The sequence below is a fragment of the Schistocerca serialis genome, chromosome 2, assembly GCF_023864345.2.
Source record: "Schistocerca serialis cubense isolate TAMUIC-IGC-003099 chromosome 2, iqSchSeri2.2, whole genome shotgun sequence".
NCBI classification, from domain to species: Eukaryota; Metazoa; Arthropoda; class Insecta; order Orthoptera; family Acrididae; genus Schistocerca; species Schistocerca serialis.
In genome coordinates this window covers 227,324,865-227,347,073 of record NC_064639.1, presented here as the reverse complement: position 1 = coordinate 227,347,073, position 22,209 = coordinate 227,324,865, and positions in this window count along the sequence as shown.

Sequence of the window (22,209 nt, the reverse complement as noted above, 5' to 3'; positions counted from 1 at the left end):
CTCAAAGGTCCTTAATGTGGCCTCGGGCATCCTCGCGTTCCGGTTGTGATTTTAATCATCACCAATAAACATTCAAAAGCAGCCCCGTCTATCAAGTCTCCGAGATCACCGAAATTTTCTTCCAGCCCTTTATTTCCGAATTTCTGAAAAGTAGTGCTTCAGTAATATTCAGTACAGCCAGACCTGCGAACGGACGCAAAATCCCATCCTTCGTCCATTGGGCTGCACATTAGTGAACGAAATTCTTTGTTAGCAAGCGTTCGCTACTTTTGTCAAGCACGTCCAAAAACGTATGGGGCCAAGCAATCTTACTTTTGTAGTACTGGCAATGCCGCATTATGAAGTTACTTTGGACGCAGGTTCCAACACACTTTTGAACTTACCCAGGACGAACTTACCCAGGACCATTATATTTCAAAACCCATCACCCAATGACCAGAAACTTGAGTTTTCTTTAAACATGATACCTGGTATGCTATCAGGTGCATGCTGCTCAATGATACTGGTTCAAATACTATCTAGCATCTGTACGAATCCCAGGCGACCAGATACGGTGACGCCACAAAAACTATACTTGCAAAGCTGTCTGCTCTAGAACGACACAGTCTACCTCAGATAATAGCTCAAATGGAGTCCGTGTCACTTACTAGTTAAATTAAAAGCACTCTCCTCCTCCCCCTCCCCCCCCCCCCCCCCAGACCCGATTTTTTAAAGAAGCGAACTCCGGTGGCTCATTATTTTACAAATGAATTAATGTGCTTAATATCTGATGGTAAAAATGTAAAACTATTTAAATTTTTTCTGAAAAGCTAGTTTTCAACCTAAACCAGGTATCGCACAACGATATAATTCACCACGTAGATCTAACATTCAATGGCATATGTGTATACTGTCTGCAAAATAGGTTCCGAATAGAGTTATTATCAAAAAAAAAAAAAATTAAAACGACATACCTGATGCTGATGTTTTATTGCTCGAATAACAAAACTGCATTAAGTGATATACATTTTCCCTTACGGTGTGTGTGTGTGTGTGTGTGTGTGTGTGAGTGAGAGAGAGAGAGAGAGAGAGAGAGAGAGAGAGAGAGAGAGAGCAGCTACAGTAAGTTTAGAAAAGGTTTGAAATTATGTGAAAAGTTTGTTGAAAGTCACTAATTGCTCCCATTCTCAAATACTGGATGAATAGGCGAACTGTAAATGGGATCGGGAGGTCGTTTTAGTCGTTCACTAATGTAGATACGTTTGTTTCGTTTCATTTGCTTATCGAGCGGATGGCAGGAAAATTTTAATTTCTTATTCTTCTTTTTAAGGACCACGGAGATCGTAGGTACGGATGATCGTTTAATACGTAATGATAATTCATGTTTCAGAAAACCTAGCGGCTCTTGCGTCGACCCCTAAGGTCACTTTGGAACTCCGTGCAAGACGGACATAGTACTGACTCAACCGACACAAAACTCACTCCTCCAGCGCGTTACATGTGTTTGACAATCTCCTTAAAGTTGTTTTTTGGAATGGGAACAAGATAAAAATCATGCAGCTAGTCTCTTAAACTGTCAAGTCCCTCGTGTTGCCGCATTACGACTTGGTTCGGATCAATGGGAAACTATAAGTCTCAAGAACGAAACGCAAAAGCATTTTCAAAGCTGCCCCTTTCGGAGAAGTTAAAGATCACAAATGTGCAAATCAACGTAATTTGGCATCACAGCATTTACCACTGCAAAATTAATGCTATGGTTCTTGATTTTACCAGATGTTTTTTCTTCTTAAATATGTGCCATCAACAAATTCCTACATAAAGTACTGATTTTCTAAAGTTTAGATTCATATTTTCTACTGGACACTGTGTTCGAAAGCAGCTTATTCAATGCGCTATCTTTAAGACGCCGATACTGCCTGTACACAACACTGATGAACATCAACTTAGATTATGATGGGTCGGTATCTTCATTACGTTGTTATACTGTATGAATGAATATTCTATAAGCGCGTACCTGGCCTTTATGATACAACACAGCGAAACGACAGCAAACATTTTCTTTGCGTATAGGGCGAAACCGCCACTGCGATGCTTAGCAGAGGCGCCTAGCAGCACAGCGAGCCTAAGTCTCCTGCAGATACAATGAGCCATGCTGCCTCTATAGCTGTTCATAATTATTACGAATGTGTTGCCGTGCAAGATTTTGTGCACGAATTGACCTCTCAATTACGCCATACAAATATTCAGTGGGATTCATGTTGGGCGATCTAGATGGCGAAATCATTCGCTCGAACTGTCCAGAATGTGCTTCAAAACAATCGCGAAGAATTGTGGCCCAGTGACATGGCGCACTGTCGTTCATTAAAATTCCATCGTCGTTTGGCAACATTAAGTCCATCAATGGCTTCAAATGGTCTCCAAGCAGCCGAAAATAACGATTTCCCGTCAGTGAAATCAGCTTCCACAGTGCCTATTCAACAACTTGGGTCCATGGCTTCATGGGGTCTGGGCCACTCCTGAACCCTACCAAGATCTCTTGCAAACTGAAACTGGGACTCATCTGCCAGGCCATGGTTTTCCAGTCGACAAGGGTCCAACCAATATGGTCACGAGCCCTGGAAAGACGCTGCAGGCGATGTGTTGCTGTTAACACAGACACTCACGTCGGTCGTCTGCTGCCATACCCTATTAACGCCAAATTTCCTCGCATTGTCCTAACGGATACGTTTTTCACGCAGTGTTGTTTGCCTGTTAGCACTGATAACTCTACCCAAATCTATGCAAATGCTGCTGCTCTCGCTCGTTAAGTGAAGGCCGTTGGCCACTGCGTTGTCCGTGGTGAGAGGTAATGTTTGAAATTTTGTATTCTCGGCTCACTCCTGACACTACAGATCTCGGAATATTTAATTCCCTATCGATTTCCGAAATGAATGTCCCATACGTCTATCTCCAACTACCATTCCGCGATGAAAGTCTTAATTCCCGACGTGCGGCCATAATTACGTCGCAAAAAAATGGCTCTGAGCACTATGGGACTGAACATCTGAGGTCATCAGTCCCCTAGAACTTAGAACTACTTAAACCTAACTAACCTAAGGACATCACACACATCCATGCCCGAGGCAGGATTCGAATCTGCGACCGCAGCAGTCGCGCGGTTCCGGACTGAAGCGCCTAGAACCGTTCAGCCACCGCGGCCGGCAATCATGTCGCAAACCTTGTCGCATGAATCACTTGAGTATACATAACAGCTTAACCAAAGGCACAGAAATGCAAGCTTATACAGGGGTTTGCCGTCGGTCGTTCTTCACGCGATGTTCACGCTTTGAAGATGAAGAGGAATGTAGGAAGAGGAGGGGGGGGAGAGGGGAAGAAGGGAGAAGGGGGCAGAATGAGCAAGATTGTAGCTGTACACGAGGTACCTTCGAATAAGGTTTCTGAGTGCAAAAAACTGTACACCGATGGAAATCTATCGGCAGCTTTGTGAAGTGTATAAGGACAACATCATCACTGAAGATGGAGTGCGTCAATGGTTCATAAAATTTAAAAATGGCCGAACTAACATTCACGACGAAGAGCGAAGTGAACTTGTCGAAAAAGTCGATGCCGCGGTCCGTGAAAACCATAATTTCACAATAACGGAACTCTCTACGAGTTTTCCACAAATTACACGAAGTTTGTTCACGAAATCATTACAGAAAAGCTTGGTTACCACAAGTTTTGTGCAAGATGGATACCAAAAATCTTGACAGAGATTCACAAAAAACAGCGAATGGCTGCAGCGTTAACGTTTTTGGACGCTTACGAGAAAGATGGCGACTCATTACTCGATCGCATCGTTACTGGTGACGAAACATGCGTTAAGCATGTGAACTGCGAGACAAAATTGCAGTCAATGCAGTGGGGGGCACACAAATTCCCCCCAAAAATCCATAAAATGCATGCAGACAATGTCGGCAAAGAAGGTGATGGCGACTGTCTTTCGGGACAGAAAAGGTGTGGTTTTTGTGGATTTCCTGGAAAGAGGCACTACAATAAACTCTCAAAGGTATTGCCAAACTCTGCACAATCTCAGAAGAGCAATACAAAACAAGCGCAGGGGAAAGTTGGGCTTTCATCTGCATATAATAAAAAAAAATTCCAATACTTCATTTATTTTTAATTCCAAAACGTAATGTACTTTGTGGATAGCCCTCGTATCTTAAGGTGGGTTACGGAGACGGAACATTCACCAGAACACGGTGATCTGGAATTGAGAGAAGGGGGTTCAAACGTTCTCTGCTTCGACGTTACACACTGACTTCAGCAGGGCTGTTTCTAACTTCGTGTTCCCGAATCAAGCACACACGAAAAAGGCAACAGGAAAAAGTACTGGGCTGCTTTCCTGTCGTCGGTCGTCTACGATCCACATTCGCGGCGCCTCTGTTGACTAGCGTTCATACATCACTGTCAGGCCGTCTCTGCCGACACCAAAATAAAACATCCTGGTCCACGAATTGTCCCTCGCGTTTAAAAAAGCTTCTTTCCCGCTTATGAAGAGAGAATTAACGAAACAATTTATCGTGACGGCTGCTAATTGGAATGAAGCGAGCACGCGTCCGTTCTCAAATGTGAATATTTACGAGTGATGCCTACCGGCAGTTGTCCAACCTATTTTAATTAAGAAAAATTGAGTTTCCTGACTTGCAGCATCTTCATTACATTGGTGAAGTTTTTTCCATGCTGCCTCATGGGTAGACTTTTTTCACAGACATCTGTTCGGCGAACATACGATTAAAATAAATCACTTTCGCTTTGACCGCGATGTAGGCTTTTTCCTCAGGCACAGTTTTCCGATCAACAAGCGTCACAGCTTGCCACAATTAAAATTAAAGACGAAACTGTTGAAAGAAAATCGCCTCTTGACGTGACAGTCGGGGGCATTTTACCTTCACCTTGAATTGCTTCTGGTTAGGGTTTATTTCTATTTGCCAGCAAGAACATTAGTTGTATTTTTAAAAAGGTCCCAGAGGAAACAGTTTAGTCAGAGAGAATTATCGCTGTGTTCGATGGTGGTCGCCTTGAAACCAACAGGACACGATAGGGGGCTCAGAATTTCAGTCACGGAAGACTCTTAAGATAATGCCACAGTACTTGTGGTACGATTCAGCTAACACAACGGCGTAGCTGCCAAGTGGGAGACCGGAGACGCAGCGATGTCAGAGGTCACACAAAATGCTAACCGTGCTCAATACAGTGTGTGTGTGTGTGTGTGTGTGTGTGTGTGTGTGTGTGTGTGTGTGTGTGTGTGCGCGCGCGCGCGCACGCTCTACTCTACAATAAGGATGGCTGCCTCCTACCACTCGGTCCGGTAAGGAATTAGTCACGCAGGTATTTCCATCCAACTTATTATTATTTTTTTTTTTTTTGTGCGTGGCACAGAACAACTTACATTGAACATCCACGATTTCGAAACAGGTTATATTAGATTACTCTTCCCCGATTTCGCTGTTTCGCCGCTTTTATCTGTCCTTCAATGGAGAGTTTTAATGCGGTCCAATTACCAACTCATTCTTTTATCTCCCTTCTCCCCCCCCCCCAACCAAACGCACCGCGCGCGCATACACACACACACACACACACACACACACACACACACACACACCTAGGAAAACCACACATCGTCAAAGTGTCATGCGTCACAGCGTCTCTACTTTCACGACGATATGAAGAGTAATGCGACAAGCAAATTCATCATTCACTTTCGGATGTTGTAGTGGGGTCACATTCAGGTACACTGCAATCAATACATTTCACATAAATTTTCTCAGCATGTTATAGTCTTAGGTGGAGATTTCAATTTACCAGATATAGACTGGGACACTCAGATGTTTAGGACGGGTGGTAGGGACAGAGCATCGAGTGACTTTATACTGAGTGCACTATCCGAAAATTACCTCGAGCAATTAAACTGAGAACCGACTCCTGGAGACAACATCTTGGACCTACTGACAACAAACAGACCCAAACTTTTACACTCTTTAAGCGCAGAACAGGGAATCAGTGATCACAAGGCCGTTGCAGCATCCCTGAGTATGGAATTTAATAGGAATATAAAAAAAAAGGGAGGAAGGTTTATCTGTTTAGCAAGAGTAATAGAAGGCAAATTTCAGACTACCTAACAGATCAAAATGAAAATTTCTGTTCTGACACTGACAATGTTGAGTGTTTATGGAAAAAGTTCAAGGCAATCGTAAAATGCGTTTTAGACAGGTATGTGATGAGTAAAACTGTGAGGGACGGGAAAAACCCACCGTGGTTCAACAACAAAGTTAGGAAACTACCGCAAAAGCAAACAGAGATTCATTGCGAGTTTAAACGCAGCCAAAACCTCTCAGACAAACAGAAGCTAAACGATGTCAAAGTTAGGGTAAGGTAAGCTATGCGTGAAGCGTTCAGTGAATTCGAAAGTAAAATTCTATGTACCGACTTGACAGAAAATCCTAGGAAGTTCTGGTCTTACGATAAATCAGTAAGTGGCTCGAAAAGCATATCCAGACACTCTGGGATGATGATGGCATTGAAACAGAGGATGACACGCGTAAAGTTTAAATACTAAACATCTTTTTCCAAAGCTGTTTCACAGAGGAAGACCGCACTGCAGTTCCTTCTCTAAATCCTCGCACAAACGAAAAAATGGCTGACATCGAAATAAGTGTCCGAGGAATAGAAAAGCAACTGGAATCACTCAACAGAGGAAAGTCCACTGGACCTGACGGGATACCAGTTCGATTCTACACAGAGTACGTGAAAGAACTTGCCCCCCTTCTAACAGCTGTGTACCGCAAGTCTCTAGAGGAACCGAAGGTTCCAAATGATTGCAAAAGAGCACAGCTAGTCCCAGTTTTCAAGAAGGGTCGTCCAGCAGATGCGCAAAACTATAGACTTATTATATCTCTGACATCGATCTGTTGTAGAATTTTAGAACATGTTTATTGCTCGCGTATCATGTCATTTCTGGAAACCCAGAATCTATTCTGTAGGAATCAACATGGATTCCGGAAACAGCGATCGTGTGAGACCCAACTGGCTTCATTTGTTCATGAGACCCAGAAAATATTAGGTACAGGCTCCCAGGTAGATGCGATTTTCCTTGACTTCCGGAAGGCGTTCGATACAGTTCCGCACTGTCGCCTGATAAAGTAAGAGCCTACGGAATATCAGACCAGTTGTGTGGCTGGATTGAAGAGTTTTTAGCAAACAGAACACAGCATGTTGTTCTCAATGAAGACGTCTACAGACAAAGTAACCTCTGGCATGCCACAGGGGAGTGTTATGGGACCATTGCTTTTCAAATGGTTCAAATGGCTCTTAGCACTATGGGACTCAACTGCTGAGGTCATTAGTCCCCTAGGACTTAGAACTAGTTAAACCTAACTAACCTAAGGACATCACAAACATCCATGCCCGAGGCAGGATTCGAACCTGCGACCGTAGCGGTCTTGCGGTTCCAGACTGCAGCGCCTTTAACCGCACGGCCACTTCGGCCGGCCATTGCTTTTCACAACATATATAAATGACCTAGTAGATAGTGTCGGAAGTTCTATGCGGCTTATCGCGGATGATGCTGTAGTATGCAGAGGAATTGCAGCATTAGAAAATCGCAGCGAAATGCAGCAAGATCTGCAACGGATAGGCACTTCGTGCAGGGAGTGGCAACTGACCCTTAACATAACAAATGTAATGTATTGCGAATACATAGAAAGAAGGATCCTTTATTGTGCTATTATATGATTGCGGAACAAACACTGGTAGCAGTTACTTTTGTAAAATATCTGGGAGTATGCGTGCGGAACGATTTGAAGTCGAATGATCATATAAAATTAATTGTTGGTAAGACGGGTGCCAGGTTGAGATTCATTGCGAGAGTCCTTAGAAAATGTAGTCCATCAACAAAGGAGGTGGCTTACACAACACTTGTTCGACCTATACTTGAGTATTGCTCATCAGTGTGGGATCCGTACCAGATCGGGTTGACGGAGGAGATAGAGAAGATCCAAAGAAGAGCGGCGCGTTTCGTCACAGGGTTATTTGGTAACCGTGATAGCTTTACGGAGATGTTTAACAAACTCAAGTGGCAGACTCTGCAAGAGAGGCGCTCTGCATCGCGGTGTAGCTTGCTGTCCAGGTTCCGAGAGGATGCGTTTCTGGATGAGGTATCGAATATATTGCTTCCCCTTACTTATACCTCCCAAGGAGATCACGAATGTAAAATTAGAGAGATTCGAGCGCGCACGGAGGTTTTCCGGCAGTCGTTCTTCCCGCGAACCATACGCGACTGGAACAGGAAAGAGAGGTAATGACAGTGGCACGTAAAGTGCCCTCCGCCACACAACGTTGGGTGGCTTGCGGAGAATAAATGTAGATGTAGAATTCTGTCCGCGCTTTTCTTTTCGATTTTAGACGCAAATGAGTTCCTACAATAATTAACATTACCGAAGAGTGAGATGGTAAGTTGAGGTAATGAACACAACTCAAACGTCTGAAATAAATTGACTTCGCGTACTACACTTCTCTTACAATCCGATCGCTTATAACAAAACATAAAGCTGGTAATGTATTCGCAATTGCGAATATCAACTACGATATTGGAATGATCCTAACACGGACCCGATTTCCCGCTTTACGCGAGCGGTCGCCTTAAGCGCTCCAGCTATCCGGGCACGAATCACGGCCAGATGCGAAGGATATATTAATTGAGAGTCGACGGACTGGCACTGGTGAATAAATACTAAGTAGCAGTGCCTACGTTACTAAGAAGTACGATGCAATACATTTTCCACCAATTAAGCATTTTTACTTCGCGTGGCGGGACAGTCTAATACCGCATCGCTCCCCAATCTACGAGTATATAGTAACGCATCAAAGTCCTTCCCAGGCGTCCACTTTCAGAAATCCCACCCGAGGCAACTTCACATTCACGCGGAATTTGCATTGACGGTGACGTAAGCAGAATTCATTTTAAAAGCTCGTCCTAAAGCCGTGGTTTCTGAAAAAATGCCCAAGTTCGAAGGAAAAAATGCCGAAGTTCAACTAAAGTTCCTCACTACAGAGAATAATCCACTCGTCATGTAATACACGCTGACATCACATGAGAAACAGTATAAAATGGTTGAAGAGCTTGACCCAAGCGAAAAAAAGGTCCAAATTAGGTTCTTCCACGGTCTCAGTCCGTTATGTAGCATGATGATTATTCAACGTACAACACTTTGACTCCGACACCGAGCGAAGAGCACAGCTTGTGCTATCCCCACTTGCCTTCACCTGGCAGAACACCAAATCTCTTTGCGATAATAGCTGCTACCAATCAGAGCAAAAGCAGCCAGACCGACTATCGAAATTTACCAGTGCGTTCCCATTTGAGTCTATGCTACGGCTTCGACATTTTTGTTATCACCCTACTCTACAAAATGAGGCCCAGTAATTATTTAAAGACAGGGCTGCGTGCGCTCTTTGAAGAGACTTCACTGACGTTGGCTACTTACTTTACAAACCTAAAAATTACACATCATGAATTTGTACGTGTTTCAAATATCCGTAGTTCTAAACTCAGGGCTTAAACCAAGGGTAGCTGATCCAAACAGATTTTTACAATACTGAATGAAAATTAGTTCTTCCACAGTAACTAGCTCAAAATGACGTTTCTAAATGGGCACATGGTACACTTACAGTATATGAAACGTACAATACTGCCGAATTGTAGTTTACTAGCGTAATTCTCTGCCGACCATAAAACACCTAGAAAAACAAAATTATCGTCAAAAATAAGAGTTAATTTTAAAGAAACTTTGCGAGCCATGCTCTCATAATTCCCCTCTATGTTTTGGTAATATTAAATTCACTGCACACGCTTCCTCGACGACCTCTAAATCGATTGAACAGGTTGTGACGTCACAGGTTAGATCGGGGCGCAGACGATGATGGGAGCAGTTGCCTGTTCCTTGTGACAGCAGGGAGAATACGAAGGAACCGCAAAATAATCTACATACTAACGAAAAGGATCGTAATAGAAAAATATCGTACCGCGAATAATAAAATTAAGTAATTAACGTTACGGCTTATACATGTCGCGTGCGACGAGCACTAAAATTATGTATTTAAATATGTAGTTTGCGCCCATATTGGAGCACTGAAATCAAACATTAATACAACAGAGTCTACAACGAGTAACTTTAGATCTTAGTAGTCAACAATTCCTTCCTTTCGCAAAACTTCATTCGGAGTGATCTAGCGCTTCGTTCTTCTGCAGATAAGACATGGCTCTTCCGTTGTGATGTTTTGAATGTCAGTATTTGTTCTTCACCAGCAGCTTCTCTTCTCCATGTTCAATCTGATGTTTGGTAATGTTCAATTCATTTAGATCCACTTGTACTTCTTTAAGCCTGTTGTTTTTCGACTTACTGCTCCGAAAGTCAAAAACTTGTTTCAGGAGTCTGGCATTCGGTACGCGAGAAATGTGGCCAAAAACGCAGCCCCTCTTTTTCGCATCTCATCAACAACGCATTCACTTTCTTGATAAACCACTGAATTGGACAAGAGTCTCCACTGCCAATTAATTTGGTGTTTTTTATTCATAATCGTTTGGAGTAATCTTCTGGCAACTTTCTGGCAATTATCAGTTGCTGCTTGAGTGTTTATTTTAAACAGCGTTTCAAAAATGGTTCAAATGGCTCTGAGCACTATGGGACTTAACATATGGTCATCAGTCCCCTAGAACTTAGAACTACTTAAACCCAACGAACCTAAGGACATCACACACATCCACGCCCGAGGCAGGATTCGAACCTGCGATCGTAGCGGTCACGCGGTTCCAGACAGAAGCGCCTAGAACCGCACGGCCACACCGGCCGGCAACAGCGTTTCACTTGCATATGTAGCCTCTGGTTTAACGACGGAGGAACAATGTCGAAAGTTTTGCATTTATTGAAAGAGGTTTTTTTAAGTTGTCCACGTAGTTGTCTGTCCTCGTTGTGGTTTTAAGTTCTACTATCTACTCATGCTCCTTCATTGACATTCCAAGTAATACTCTCACCACGATAGTTAAACTTTTTACCACCTTAATTTTTATAGCATTGTTGAATATAATATAGAACGTGTCAACTGAGGAGGTTGGCATCATGTCTGTTCTCTCAAAAGAAATTGGCAACACAACTTCTGCATGTAATCGTTCTAGTTCTTCTATGTGAAACTTTGCTTTATCGATGCTATTTGGTAACAACCCCAAATCATCTGCAAATGCAATCTGTTAAGATAGCGATTTTTCCAATCGTAACAGATGGTGACGTATCTTGTTCCATTCGCGCATGATTTTCTCCAACACACAATTAAACAGTAATGGAGACAATGCATCATTTTTTCAACGGTTGTTTCGAATCGCAAAACGTTCAGAGAATTTATTTCTGAACCTTACGCTAGATTTAATATTCAGAGCAGTGACTGCAATGATGTTGAGAAGTTTTTGATTTAAACCAAATTCTATAAGGATAGACAGCAGAGATCACTTTGGATTTAAAATACATGAACGGATACCGAAATACACTCTAAAGAAAAAGAGGCACCATAAAGAAATTTTGGGTGATTTATTAACGAGAAAGAGCTTCACAAAATAAGCAAGTCAATGTCGCGACGGTCAACCTTTGACCCTTATGCAAGTAATTATTCGGCTTGGCATTGACTGACAGAGCTGTCGAATGTCCTCCTGTGGACTGTAGTGGCGTATTCGACCATTTGGAGCGACAGATCGTCGAAATCTCAGTATGGTTGGAGGGCCTGCCTATAGTGCTCCAAACATTCTCAATTGGGTACAAATCCCGCGACCTTACTGTCCAAGGAGCTGTTCGGCAAGCACGAAGCCAAGCAGTATAAACCCTCGCCGTGTGCGGGTGGCCATTATCTTGCTAAAATATAAGCCCCGGATGGCTTGTCATGAAGGGCAGAAAACCGGAGGGCAGAGAATCGTCCACGTACCGCTAGGCTGTAAGGATGCCAGATGACAACGAAAAGGGTTTTGGTATGAAATGAATTGGCATCTCAGACTATTACTATTGTTTGTCGTGCCCTACGGCGGGCGACAGTCAGGTTGGTATCCAACCACTGTCCGGAGCGTCTCCAGACATGTCTTCGGCTGTGATTTCATTGACTGGAATAGAACTGTCATCAGTGATGCGGCTCGCGTCGAACTGAGTCCAGACGACCAGCGAAAACGTGTTTGAAGGTGCCGCGGACAGCTGTGAGATACCAACCTGACTGTCGCCCGCCGTACAGTCCGACAACGAGGAATGATAGTATAGGGTGCCATATTTATTTATTTACTTTTTTGTTTTGCATAGCAGGGCTTCTTTGGTTGACAACTAAGGCACTCTTACACCACAGCTGTACGTCGAGGATACTCTAAAGTCCCTTTTTGTTGCCCTTCATTGCAAGCAATCCTGGGCTTACGTTTCAGCAAGATAATGCTCCTCCGCACTCACTGGACGAGTTTCTACAGCTTGTCTTGATGCTTGCCAAACTCTACCTTGGCCAGAAAAGGTTGTCTGATCTCTCCCCAACTGAGAATGTTTGGAGCTTATGGGCAGTGTCCTCCAACTAACTTGGGGATTTTGACGATCTAACGCTCCAATTGGACAGAATTTGGTACGATATTACTCAGGACACATTAATCAGTTCCAAGCCGAATAACTAATTGCATGAAGGCCAGAGGTGGAGCAATGCGTTTATTAGTTGCTCAATTTGTGAAGCTCTTTCTCTTGAATAAATTATCCATTTTTTTCGGTAATTGTAATAATCTGTCTTTCTGTACACGTACATCACAGCTACCGATTTCGCTCCTTTCGTATGATTCCTTCGTGTTGCATCTTTTTTTTTTTGTCTTTGAGGGTCTTTCGAAAATCCCCGTCCCCGACTGTATGACGTGAAGCAGCTCAAGAACTACCCCGAGTTTTCCGGCATCGTTCAGTCAGCATATGATGGTTGAAGGTATCGCTATAGCAAGCAGAAATCTACTAATACCAGTATTGCTGGCCCCCTGTTTTGATCAGGACCGAGGTGGGATCTTCCTACACGTCGGTCAGGGGACTGAAGATTGTGTAGCAAATCGCTGGAACTGGCAGCCAAATAAAACGTTTGGAAAGGTGTTTAATCTGATATCCCGTACGGAAAACGTCAACATTCCAATGGAATCTGGAGCTGAAGCCTTTCCAGCAAAAATACGTCTCATGCAGACCTGGTCAGCTTACTACGACGTATTTATTGTGTCTTCTTTTCCTTCCCCTTTCGTCACGTTATAGTCTCTGTAGCCTGTTCTCGCATCTACTCATTGAAGATGTCGGTCTTCCCAAATATTCTTGTGGTGTCATCTGCTGTTTGAAAATGTACTGATCCATTTTATATTACAACTTAGTGTACGATATTTGATACGTTCTTAATCCGTAATTTAGTCTATGTTCCTTCTCGTTTCTCTTCTTGTGTACCCTGACGTTCTTTTCAATAAGCTCATTTCTGTTTACTGCTATATAAATTATTTTCCTTTTGTTAAGATTTGCACCGATAGTGTAGAATAGCATTTTCGTACATCATTTCTAATGTCTACTTCTTCTTCCAAGGATAAAGTTTAATCTACGAACAAAAATAAGTTTACTCTTCGCCTTTGTTTAATTTCAATTAACAGTTTTCACCGAACTGATTATTTACTGATCGCAATGTAATAGTTGATGACAGGAAGTAATCTTCATGAAGAGTAGCTCATGTCCTCCACTTGACAGCTACAAAGCACGTTGTCAGTATTCCATCGAACAAAGCTACGGTCTTTAGGGAAGCACTAAGAACATTGTTACGATACACTATGTGTCCATCGTAGTCACTCTTGGAGCGTCTATTGAAGCCGTGAGAGACCAAGTGTTTCATTTAAGTTGATGACGTTCGAAAATTGTCACGAAATGTAGAGAGACATAAAGATGAGCTGTAACCGGATGCAAATATTATCAGCTGACACTCAAGATAAACAACGGTGATGTAATGCACATCAATAGATCAGAAACGGCGATAACCTTTGGCTACATGGTTGGCAATTAATCATTGGAATCAGACACAACGGTCAAGTGCCCGGAGCATCTGTCCGGAGCGATTTAAGTTAAACGACCACATAATCTAGTCACGGGGCAAGCAGATGACAGAATATTCGGAGGAATACTGAGGATGTGAATCAATAACAAAGGTGATCTCTTATAAAATCCTCGTTATACTAGTACACAAATTCGTTGTTACTTCTTGCCGATCTGGTACACAGACCAAGTTGGGTTAACGGAAGACAGTAGAAAATGTTGAAAGAAGAGATGCACGTTTCGATATGAGTTCTGCAAGTCAGCGTGAGAGCATCTCATAAAATGTTCAACAAACTCCAATGGCAGACGGTACAATAAAGACGTTATGCATAATGGAAAGCTGTACCGGTAATGTGAAAGGCCAGTCTCAACTGTACAATACAAATGGAAGCGTACATGTAATGCTCCACGCATTTTTTTAAACCTTTTTTGGCGATAAACAGTACTTACGAATGAACTCAACTCTCTTTTCATGCAGTATACGTGGTGAATTGAACTTTTTTCTCTCTTTAGTTAATTTCTTGGGTTAGACCAGAAATCAGCAACTCAAACATTTTCGTGCGTCCTGCACATGCGTTATACATTTGGTCATGGTACAAGGAACTAAACTACGAGAGACTTTGTACGTTTTATGGACACGAAAAAACAAAACAAACAGTAACAAACAGGTCCGGTAGCTTCACGCAGTGTGCTTCAGAGATGACAGTTGTACTTCGATCAAAAAATCAAGCACGGGAGGGGTGATGTTGGCGGTCTACGTTTGTCTGCGCAGACAACATGTCTGTGGCAACAACAGCTGGACATTTACGTTCTGGATGTTTTCATGCTATGCCTGATGACGTACTGTCGATCAATATAAGTTTCGTCGTGGCCTGCACAGTGGCACTAACCCATAGGCTAGCCCAGCTCTAACTTAATTCGAAATTTTTCAGGCGCATAAATCCACAGAAGCATCTACTCTTCTTCTTGGGCCAACTGACCTACAGCCATTCAAGGTGAGTTTCACTCATCGCTGCTATTATTACACGATCCATTGTTCGACGTCAACGTGCAACGGTGGGTGAGTGGGGGGGGGGGGGGGGGCAGGGGAGGGGGGTGCAGGGCAGGGTGGGGGGGGGGGGGGGGAGGTCAGCAACGCAACGGCAACGAAATCGGTGCTGTCGCTGCCGTAATGCGGAAACGGAGCAATTTATCTGATGTCCGAAAGGATATGATCACTGGCTTTCGGGTCAAGGATGGAAGCATTTCCGAAACGGCTAAGTATTGAAGCTATTCGCGTGCTGCAGTGGTTAAATGGTTAAAGTAAACCGTGCAAAGCTATTCCTGTGCTGCAATGGTTAAAGTAAACCGTGCATGGCAACACAGCGCTATCCAAAACCCGGATCGAAGCAATTATAGTGCATCATGGACCATAAGTGGGAGGGGTGAACGAAGGCAGCAGAGACGTGTACAGGCGTGCAACTGTTAAGCATCTGACTGCCCAGATGAACCAAGGGGCTACCAGCAGTATCTCCTCAGCGAATGTTGCTGCGTATGGGCCTCCGCAGCGGGCGCCTGCTTCACGAACGCATGCTGACTGCTGTTCATCTGCGACCAAGGCTGAAATTTGCACGCCAGTACAACTGGACGTCCACTGAATGGAGATAGGTAACCTTTTCACATGGATCATGTTATAGGCCCCTTAGGGCAGATGGCCGTCCGCCAGCACGGTGTGGAACGACTGAAAGCATACACCCCGCAACAATCGTCGGAAGGGTCCAGGCTGGATGAGAGAGCGTTATGGCCTGGCGGATTTTTTTGTGACATTCCCTGGGCGATCTCGTCATTCTGGAAGGCACACTGGATCAACATACGTATGCATGTATCCTTGGGGACCATGTCCAACCCCTACATGCAACCTGTTTCTCCACATGATGGCGACTACGAGTAGGACAATGCAACGTATCACACTGCTCGCAGTATACGTGCGTGGTTCGAAGAACACCAAGATGAGCCTACCGTAGAGCCCTGGCCACCAAACTCCCCGTATCTGAATCCAATTGAGAGTCAGTGGGACTACCTCGATCGGGCTGTTCGTGCAATGGATCCTCAATCAAAAAATCTAGCGCAGCTGGCTACGGTACTGTAGTCGGCATTGTCTAACATCGCTGCCAGTACCTACCAGAACCATGTTGACACTCTCCTTGTACGTCTCACAGCGATATTTGCACACCTGGCGAGGGGCAGGAGATGGCAACTGCCTCCACCCCAGAAAAAAAATCTTGGCAAATCGAACTGGCCTCCAGCCCCGCCAAACAGGCAGATGTATTAATTCAGTATCAGTCTGAACAAAGCGAGAACATGTAAGGGATACCGACTAACATTAAGTGTACCCACATCAATCTGTCGCGAAATCTCAACAAAATTTCGTCATATAAGGTGAAACTAAAATGCGATGTCACGCTCTAGATCTCCACCAGTTCAGATAGTTGCTAAATTTCAACTTGTTCTTTGTTTAATACCTTTAAAATATAATGTCTGATGCATGTGCAAACACGCAATCTCTTCCAACGCGTGTTTTGATTACCACAAAATGAAATACACATACAGATAACTGCGATCAGTCACTTTATTTCCTTAAACTGCCCATAATCTGATTAAAATTCATCTGGATGTACCGCTGCGCCACCTTACAAAATGCTTAATATACCAATACAACCGACGTTTCGGCCTTCTTGCGGCGGCCTTTCTCATGGCAAAGCATAATTAGCTTGGGAGTGGGAGCTCCTATATACTGAATTTTTAACGCTGTCACCAGACCTCCGATGCGTTATTTACGTGATTTTATTACCCCTAAAATATCACTGCTGGGTGCCAGGACAGAGGCAGGGCACACGTCGCACGTTAGTTGTGTGTTACACGGCTTGCTGGCAACCAGGAGCCCGCTACGACTCGGCCACTGACTTCTGTGGTCCGTGCTTTTAGTTACGGGAAAGCGTCGCCAATCGTCCATGTGCTGAAGCACACGTAATTATATTCCACAAACTCGGTTTAGAGTCTTTTCAGGCTGATCTTCAGTTGGTGCAGATTTTGCGCCTGTGTGGGAGGTATTGTTAAATGCACCTGGAAGCTTCCATCTTCATTGCCTCTTTTAGGAGATTAAAGAAAGGCAAAGCTTTCGAAAATGCTGACTCGAACACACTCGAAAATTCTGAGGGTAGCTGGGATAAAATACATGGAGCAAAAAGATTATATACAAGTTGTACAAAAACCAGACGGCGGTTGTACGACCGAAAACATGAAAGAGATGTAGTAGTTGAGAAGGGAGTGAGTCACTTTCTGTAGCCCATCCCCGATGCTATTCAATCTGTACACTGACCAAGCAGGAAACCAAGCGAAAGAAAAATTTGGAGAAGCAAAGTTCAGGGACAAGAGAGAGAAAAATCTGAGATTTGCCGATGACACTGTAATTTTGTCAGAGACAGCAAAGAATTTGGTAGAGCAGTTGAACAGAACAGTGTCTTGAAAGGAGGATATACGGTTAACATTAACAAAAGCAAAATAATGATGATAGTATATTGTCGAATTATATCAGGCAATTCTGAGAGAATTACATTAGGAAACCATACACCAAAAACAGTAGGATGAGTTTTTTCTGTTTGGGCAGTAAAATAATTGATGGCAGAAGTAGAGATGATGTAAAATGTAGACTGAAAATTGCGAGAAAAACGTTTCTGAAGAAGAGAAATTTATGAACACTGAATACAGATTTCAGTATTTGGAAGTAGAGTGTCATCTTGTATGGAAGTGAAATGTGGATGATAAACATATCAGACAAGAAGAGAACAGAAGCTTTTGAAATGTGGTGCTACAGAAGAATGCTGGGGATTAAATTGGTTGACCGTGTAACCTATGAAGAGGTTCTGAACAGAACTGGGGGGAAAAAAATTTGTGACATAACTTGATTAAAAGAAGGAATAGATTGATAGCACACATTCTGAGACGTCACGGGACCACCAATGTGGGAAGTGTGTGGAAGTAAAAATTACAGCGAAAGACCAAGAGATGAATACAGTAAGCAGGTTCAAGAGGATGTGGAATGCAGTAGTTATTCGGAGATGAATGAGCTTGCACAGGATACATTCGCGCGGGCAGCTGCATCAAATCAGTCTTCGGACGACGACGACGACGACACTGGCCACACGATTCATTACCAATCGGTTTTACGCTCATTCTGGAGCTGGCGAACTTACGATGACAGTGTTTATAATGAATACAGATAACTCTGCGGCCATTAGGCAATGAAAATGGAAGCTGCCAGGTGGACATTAACAACAATGTCACATCGCCAGACCAGTACCCAGCGTCATGTAACAAAAATAAATGTTACTTTTGCATGCTCCATCTGAAGGTAAATCTGGGAAGTCTCGAATTTAAATAAACAAATATTTCGTTCAAATGTTTCAAATGGCTGTGAGCACTATGGGACTTAACATCTGAGGTCATCAGTCCTCTAGAACTTAGAACTACTTAAACCTAACGAGCCTAAGGACATCGCACACATCCATGCCCGAGGCAGGATTCGAACTTGCGACCTCTAGAAGTCACGCGGTGCCGGACTGAAGCGCCTGAAACCACTAGGTCACAACGGCCGGAAAATATTTCGTAAGTTAATGGTCGCAGTTATCTATATTTATATTTTATTAGCTTAGCGCTGGCTGCTTTTCTCACGTTTGCGTAGGAATTATAAATTTATAAATATATATTACGCCAACTGAAAAATTATTGCATTAAAAACCCGTTTCTTTTTTCTATTCAATACAATAAAGCCAATTTATCGTAGTGACTGTTAAAATAGGTTTCCTGATTCGGTTCACGAATTGCAACAGCGTCTAAAATTTTTGTGCTGACTAAGGCCGTAGAAGTATGGTCTTTTCCGAATGTACTTCTCATTAAAATGCTATTCTGGTATGCTGGAATCGTAAGTTTTCGTTAAACCTGTCTTCTGAGTTCTTGCTGTGATATTTCTCTAGAAACTTTCATCCCTTAACACACATTTCTTTATTTAGAACCGAGAAGCCAAATACCAATTTTCATAGATTTAGCTTTAAAGATGTTTTAATATAACGAAATATTTTCTTAATAATTTTAATCCCGTACTTCACCTCCTTAGGGTTTGACTTTCTAAAATCCTTGGAACGTATTTTCTTTTATTTCTAGCCGAGAAGTCAATTCCCACTTCTTTAAAAATGCCTTCGTAGTTCCTTAATAATGATTTATTTTCAATAAAACTTTCGTCCGCTATTTTACCCCCTTAGTGGTTGACTTTCCAAAAATGCTGAAACACTTATTTTTATCTCTGACAGAGAAACCAAATACCAATCTTCGTAGTTATATCTTCAAAATTGTCTCAATAGCGATATTTTTTCAAAAAGCCTTTGATTCCCTATTTCACCGCATTAGGAGTGGAATTTCTAACAGTCCATTGTTAAAAGATGCCTACAGTGTAAGATCCATACCATACCCTCTCCAAATTTCAAGTTCCTATCAGCGGTTTTGGCTGGACGATGATGATTCTGTCAGGACATTGCCTTACTTTAAATAACCGTACCACATGCGAAAATTACGGGAGTCAGTTTATGATACCCGGCGTATACTTCAGTCCCACGTCAGAGTGAACCTCGACGCGACTGCGACTGTCTGCACTAAAGTACGCCTAGACCCGGCTGCGGGAGCGTGCAGTGTTCTCGTGTTCCGGCTCGCTTCTTTTCTTTCCCGCCCCCACCCCCGCCCCCGCCGGCTGATGACCACAGATAACGAGAGTTCGGGGGTCGCGCTGCCGAGGAGCGGCGCAGGACGCGCACTAGTGCCGCTACGAGCCCTGGGACTGGCCGGGCCTTGCCCGCGCATGCGCGCAGCCGCGCCACCGGGGTATGGATTTTGCCACCCCTCGCCATCCGCCTCTTCGGCATACAGGAACATCCAAAGCTATCTGCAGCACGCACGCGCCGCCGCCGCCGCCCACCCGCCCTGGAAGGCCTCGTAAAAAATGTAAATATTTTTGGACCGCAGCTTATTCAGAGTGTCGATCGACGTCGCGGGTGACTTTTTCCCCAGCCCGGCCGCTCGATGTCCTCAAAGGGCGCTCTCGCCAACCCCGATGAGGCGCATTCGAACACTGGAGCAATCACGGTCGCATTGTGAACAGTCCTCGTTTCTATTTTTCCTTCCTTTTCTCTACAAACATCTAGTGTGTCATTGGTCCGTAAAGGATTAAACTTAGTGATGCTAAGACAGCAGCTTTACGATGGCAGATCTAATTCTATGGTTCAAATGGCTATGAGAACTATGGGACTTAACATCAGAGGTCATCAGTCCCCTAGAACTTAGAACTACTTAAACCTAACTAACCTAAGGACATCACACACATCCATGCCCGAGGCAGGATCCGAACCTGCGACCATAGCGGTCGCGCGGTTCCAGACTGAAGCGCCTAGAACCGCTCGGCCACACTGGCCGGCTCTAATTCTATCTCTACCTCTATACTCCGCAATGCCGCCTCATAATTCCCCCCCCCCCCCCGTTTTTCCTTATTCCATTTACGAATGGCGCGAGGGAATCATGATTGTCTGTAAAGCACCACATGACACCTATTTCTTTAATTTTCTCGTCGTGATCAATTCGTGAGAGATATGTAGGAGAAAGCAACATGTTGCCCGACTCTCCTTGGAGCATAACATCTTGCAATTTCAAAACTATATCTCTCCCTCATGCACAACGCCTCTCTTGTAGCGTCTGCCACTGGAGTTTGTGGAACACATATGTAACGCTTTCGCTTCGAGTAAACGATCCCGTGACGAAACGCGCTGCTCTTCGTTGGATGTTCTGTATCTCTTGTATTAATTCTCGTAAGTCAGGAGATTCCAGACTGATGAACAGTAATCACGAATTGGTACAATTCCGCTTCAGGTAGCTCTGGAAAGTTACTCCTAAGTATTTTACGGTAGCTACTGTTTCCAGTGATTCGTCACCTATAAGGTAATCTAACAACTGTGGATCTCCTCGCCTATTTACGCGGAATTCACTACATTTGCTTACGTTCAGGGTCAACTGCCGGTCCCTACACTCATCAGTTCTTGCAATATTTGCCCACGGTCTTCCCAGTGCTGAAGACCTTCTATAGACAACGGCATCTTCCTCGGATAGCCTCACAGAGCCTCCAGTGTTATCCACTAGTAGTTGATATAAACTGCAAACAAGAGTGCGTCGTGTCTCGAGACGGGAGATATTAGGACACCTTACTGAAGGCAGGAGATCTTACCTCAATCGACACACAGCCAACTACAGAAATTAGCGTGGGCTCCTTGCAGTATTCCGAAAGCGGCTCGGCTACAAGCTGAAAGCATTTCGAAGTACGGAACTCTGTGTAAAACTCAAGGAAGAAGTATAGAAGTAAGTCAGAATGAAGTCATGATACTGGAACTCTCCTCTAGGCACTACTTCAAGGCTAAGTCCTCATTAGCCAACTCTCAAACCTTGCCGATGTAAGTTGGCTAACTATTCCTCAAAATTTAACTTCTTAGCAACGACGGGAACAGTTCGAAGTACGAACAGGACGACGAGCGACACAGGGGTAGTGTCTCCTTACTACTGCAGGCCAGTTCTTCTTTGGGTCTTGGGCGGACCCGTATTCACTCCGCAACGCATGCCTCCCTCCTTTTGTGTGTACAAACCCTGTTTGTCGCTCGGCGACGGAAGATGGGGTGTTTGACATATTTGTTCAAACGACGTCACAATGCTCCAGGTAGTTCTGAGCAACAGTTCCTAGTTGAGGCTTCGGAATAATTTCTGAGTTTGCTATTCTTTTACCTCTGACGAGATCGGTGTTTGAGACAAGCGGCCCAATAACAACTGTAACACAGATTTAGTTATTGCTACCGTCATCCCACTACTCGTTGACAAGAAACTTTCAAAATAACGTGTTTTTAGAAACTACAGTTATCTACACTGATGTGTGATAAACATACGACAAGCAGCAGCTAATATTGCTCCACAGTGCGCTAACGTGTTATGTATCCTGTCTTGAATGCGTAATTACTGTAAGGTTATTTTC